Raw genomic sequence first — 6,000 nt, forward strand, 5'->3', positions numbered from 1 at the left:
TCCAGGGGTACTGCCGTATAAGTCCATTCCAGTAGTGCAGCCATATAAGTACAGGGGTACTGCCGTATAAGTCCAGTCCAGTGGTGCATCCATATAAGTCCAGGGGTACTGCCGTATAAGTCCAGGGGTACTGCCGTATAAGTCCAGTCCAGTGGTGCAGCCGTATAATTTCAGGGGTACTGCCATATAAGTCCAGGGGTACTTCCATATAAGTCCAGTCCAGTGGTGCAGCCATTTATGTTCAGGGGTACTGCCGTGTAAGTTCTGAGGTACTGCCATATAAGCCCTGGGGTACTGCCATATAAGTACAGGGATACTGCCATATAAGTCCAGTCCAGTGGTGCAGCCATATAAGTTCAGGGGTACGTCCGTATAAGTCCAGGGGTACTGCTGCATAAGTCCAGTCCACTGGTGCATCCATATAAGTCCAGGGGTACTGCCGTATAAGTCCAGTCCAGTGGTGCAGCCATATAAGTTCAGGGGTACGTCCGTATAAGTCCAGGGGTACTACCGTATAAGTCCAGTCCAGTGGTGCAGCCGTATAAGTTCAGGGGTACTGCTGTATAAGTCCAGGGGTACTGCCGTATAAGTCCAGTCCCGTGGTGCATCTATATAAGTCATGGGGTAGTACTGTCGTATAAGTCCACTCCAGTAGTGCTGCCATATAAGTCCAGGGGTACTGCCGTATAAGTTCCTGCTGCACATCTTTAATATATACCCATGTGTGCACATGTATACAGAGCCAAGGGAGATATGAAGAGACAGAGAGAGATAGATAGAGAGAGAGGCATGAAGGGGGTGGTGAGCATAGAGAGAGATGGGGGCTTGAGAAAAGGGAGAGAGAGGCATGGAGAGAGAGGGGGAGGGCATTGGGAGACAAGGGGGTATGGAGAGAGAGAGACTTGAGAGAGACAGGGTGGCATGGGGAGAGAGAGAGGAGGGGAGCGTGGGTTGGCATGGGGAGAGAGAGAGAGAGAGGAGGGCATGGGAGGGAGGGATTGGGAGAGCGAAAGAGAGAGGCAGCAGCACAATGAGTACTTCAGGAGAGGTGTCCGGCAGAGCAGTTACCTGGAGGTTGGGAGGAGGCCCCGTTGTCCCTCCAGCCAGGCGCCCAGCCATGTGTAGTGGCGCTGGTGGGCTCACCTCACCACAGCCGACAATACTTTGGCAGCTGGGGGTAATATCAAAGGCGCGGGAGGAAGGGACAGGCAGAGATGCTGGAGGTGGTAAAGGGAAGAGGACAAGTGGAGATGTGGCGACGGCAGATGCAGGATGGTGTGTGAGAGAGAAAGGAGCCTGCTAGCCTTTTTTGTACAGCTGGGTGTGCTAAAAAGGAGGTTGGTGCATTACAGGCTACTCCGACTGAAACAAACACAAAAAAATCTTTCAGCTGCGCAGATTTTTCAGGGGGGTTTCAGGTACTCGGAACCCCCCCCCCCGCGCGCGTGCACGTATGTCTGCTACACCCTGGCAACAAGCATTACCACTAGCAATGAGCATTACCCCTAGCAATGAGCATTACCCACCCCTGGAAATGAGCATGAATCCCCTTGCAATGAGCATGACAGCCAGCACATGAAACCCCTGGCAACGAGCATGACACCCAGTGTATGAAACCCCCGGCAACAAGCAGGTAATTTCAAAGTAATTAGAAGCTTTACTGTAGGGCATAATGTATCACAGGCATTATGTTGTGTAAAATAATATAGTGCAGGGGGCATAATATGGTGCAAAGGGAATTACTGTGTGGTGGAATGTTTTTTTTTTTTGCCTGTGGTGGCTGAGGCCTGTTGGTGCAAAAACTGGGGTGTAAGGTCGTCTTTTCCTGCAAGGCCACGCCGCCTCGTCGAGAGCATGTGCGGCAGAGGCGTGCACAAACTAGGGGCAGCAGTATATTCTGCTGGAAAATTAGTGAGTTCTGATCAGAGATGTGTGGAAAAGGTAGGCAGGGGAGGCACTGCCTCACCTATCATAGACTTTTTACTCCGAAGAAAAATGGTTAGAATAATAGAAAAATGGTTAGAATAATACAAAGAAGATACTTATACTATATTCTTTCTATTTTTTTTATATACTTTATATAGTCAAAACTCTGGTGTATATATTAGTATGACAGGAAAGAATCTACCTCACCTGCTTCACCCGCCCGCATGTCACTACATATTCTGAATATATTCTTTAGATGTGTGTAACATGATTAGGCTGCAGATTGGGTGTTCGGACAAAAGGACATTGCTGAGACAACAATAACATCTAGACACTAAGCTGCTAGTGTTTATTGTGTGTTTTTAAAAAGTCGAAATGTAACATAAAGAGCGTCTCTGGTGATGAGATTATTACGGTAGTTCACTTTATGAAAGATTGAGCCTGAGGGGATGAGAATACAACCAACAAAGTAGAAGGGAAAAAAAGCAGTTCCGAGAATAAATCCAAGATGAAATGACATTTAGGCCAACACAGATGGTGAAAGATTCAGAGACTATAGATATATTTTGGTGTCATCAAAGGAGCTTATTAGTTTTCTGAAGAAAGTGGTGTTGCTAGAGAAGAGCAGAGGGCCTAAGACTGGCGGCATATTTACTAAGCAATAAAGTGGCTAGAAGCTGGGCGTTAGCAATAGGTAATAATAACAATAGTGGAGAGGCAAAGATGTAAATTGAGAATAGGAACATTTCTCTTGAAATTGGACTGTGGCTCTATCTAATCTTTATAGAATACAAATATAATAGGATACAGATTACAGTATACAATATCCCTCTTATATACAAGAAATATGCTTATAAAGACTTATATAAATGTAAATAGCTTTTCAGGGCTATATGAACCACCATAAAATGTTATGCTTACAAGAAAGTAACTGGAGACTTTACCATATGTCTGTGCCAATAAGACAGCTAGTTAGAATAAAGGTGGAGGTTCCGGTACCTCTTTACTGGCTTTTAGACAGGAAAGATCTGGATAAGGCACATTTATACCTTGTAATGGATTCTTCCTGCAGGTACTCACTGACACATTTTGAGTAGAAATTCTTAAACCTTCAATCATCTAAGGTATGTTCCATGCATACACTATATGATTAACAAATTCATAAATAAAACATTAATCCAAATCAAGGCTCAGAGACATAGATTTGGCAGTATAAAAACTTGTTAGCTATTTATTGATAACATACCAAGAATATTTAAATACACTTAATTAAACTAAAGTATGGTGGCAGAGAAAGGACGGCTATACTCAGCCCACTCGAGCAATGCACCAAACACAAACAACCTGCAATGCTGCCTGATATCGCCAAGGGTGCAGACAAACCAATAAATCTCAACAGCTACCAACAACAGGTACCCATTCAACTCTCTAACATGACTACCCACCCCATAGGGTGTTTGCACTGCCCCCATCAGGGTGGTTCAGCTACTAAACAAGTCAACGACGGTGAGCACACCGTAAACCAAAACCTTAATCAACTTTTAAAAAAAATTGCACCTGAAGCGGTGACCTGCCGTTCCTTCCCACCTAAAAATAGCTAATGACAAACCACCACTAAGACAACCATTGGGGAGGGTGGTTGGGAAGACAGGAACAACTAGGCTTTGTTACAGCCCTCAAAGCCGCACATAGCACCTACTACACACCTCTAAACACATTTGGTCAAAACAATTACAAGGTATCTCACAGGACAGCCCCCAGACTTGAAGTTTATCCCACTACGCTCTCATTCAGTCACTCTAATTATCTAAGGAAAGGATAAAGAGAACTTGTCTCTTGGTGGTATGCCATTTCCACCCTCCCGGCGCTAATTAAAAATATCTCACAGGTGAATATGTATATAAAAAAGAAAGAATTCAACACACTGCAGCGTATGTTTTTAAGACTTAGTTAGAGTCTTAGACGTACAGGTACATACATAGATAGATATTTAAAACATCGCGCTGTGTGTTACTGATTTTTTTGCTTTCCTAAATATAGGCAGTATTGAGTTGTATATATATATATAAATAAAAATATATAAACATATATAAACATATATTGTAGAAGTGACTCTGTATATATCAGTGAAGAGATCGGGAGACGCCTGCAAATAACTCAAATAACATTTATTACATATACATACATAAAATCATACATCTAAAATCTAAAACAATGATCACCTTTCAAGTATGCATATGGCCAGTTTTAACTTGAACAAGGGAATAATCCCTAATTAGCATAAAATATGTAAGGTTGATTAAATAGCTGCCTTGGTGACACTTTATGTAAATATAAGCTGAAGTCCTGAATAGACAGTGTGTAACACTGTAATATGCAGTCTTTGATACTGGGTCCACACACAGAATTGCTACTTTGTATGCCGGCATCCCGGCTGTGATAGAAACAATTCAGTGTGAAACTGAAAGCAGTATTTATAGTTACCACTGATTCTCCCTGCTGGGGTGACGTATCCGTCTCTTTTCTTCACCCGGTGGTGAGGCCGTCACCGCCCCGTGTGATGTACGCCGGGATGGGATATCCTTATAGGTGGAACTGCAGACTCTCAGCCAAGGTGTACTCACTGCGGGCTCCGATATTTACTAATCGGCCAGATAGCTGTGGTGCTGGATTACCTGTGGCTGCAGAAGTTCACCACCTCTCCCGGATAGATGTATTAGCAGGGTGGGTAGTGGACGGTGATCAGTGCTCTCAGCTTCCCGTGATGGTATACCAGTGTAGGTTTTCAGGAGTGCAGTATCAACGCGTTTCGTCCCACAATGCCTTGGGACTTCCTCAAGATTCTACAATATCTGTTTATATATTTTTATTTATATATATATATACAACTCAATACTGCCTATATTTAGGAAAGCAAAAAAATTAGTAACACACAGCGCGATGTTTTAAATATCTATCTATGTATGTACTCTAATTATCTAAACCTTCAATCGGCTGAGGGGTGTCCCATGCATACACCATATGAATAATACATTCATAAATAAAACTTTAATTGAAATAAAGACTCGGATACATAGATTTGGCAGTATAAAAACTTGTTAGCTATTTATTAATAACATACCAAGAATATTTAAATATGCTTAATTAAACTAAAGTACAGGTATGGTGACAGAGAAAGGACTGCTATACTCAGCCCACTCGAACAACCTGCAATGCTGCTTGATATCGTCAAGGGTGCAGACAAACCAATACATCTCAACAGCTACCAATAACAGGTATCCACTCAACCCTCTAACATGACTACTCACCCGGTAGGGTGATGATGCTGCCCTGTCAGGGTGGTTCAGCGACCAAACAAGTCAATGAAGATGAGCGCACCCAAAACCATAACCTTAATCAACTTAACCAAATTTGCACCCGAAGCGGCGACCTGCCTTTCCTTCCTGCCAAAGCCAAGGTCTGACTACAGAAGCTTTGAACCACTACCATGCAAAAATGAAAGCACAGAAGCAATACTGTGAAACAGATCCTCCACAAAAAGCAAAAGTCCTTCTTCAGATAAATGGAAGATAAATGGACCCAGTCAGACCTATAAAGATATCAATAACGAAACCTAATCCTAGAATGCAAAACCACATCAACTACCACCTTTGGCCAACACAAATTTCGCCACTGCCGCATTCACCTTCTTCCGGGCATCATCAATTGCCTTCAAATTTTGACCTCCACGCCAGTTAAGTCGTGGCACAATAAATTACCAAATTTCCTTACAGGAGGGCCACGCTGACAAAATACCCAGTAACCTGTAATCATACCCAGATCGTTACCACCTACAGGAAATGCAAAATCAAGATCTCTGGAACACCAAAATGCTGTGCAAACTCCAACAGCTTAGACCGCAAGGCCCACCACAACATACAACCTACACCAATCCACCGAACACAATTCAACCAACGAAAAGAAGGAGCACCATTGGAAGCCATAAATCTAGCTGCCCAAAACACATATGATTGACCAACAACCCACACCTTAAGGGAGTCAAACTTAACACTTACAAAGTGGGAGAAAGAAACA

This window comes from Pseudophryne corroboree, chromosome 2, assembly GCF_028390025.1.
Source record: "Pseudophryne corroboree isolate aPseCor3 chromosome 2, aPseCor3.hap2, whole genome shotgun sequence".
Lineage (NCBI taxonomy): Eukaryota > Metazoa > Chordata > Amphibia > Anura > Myobatrachidae > Pseudophryne > Pseudophryne corroboree.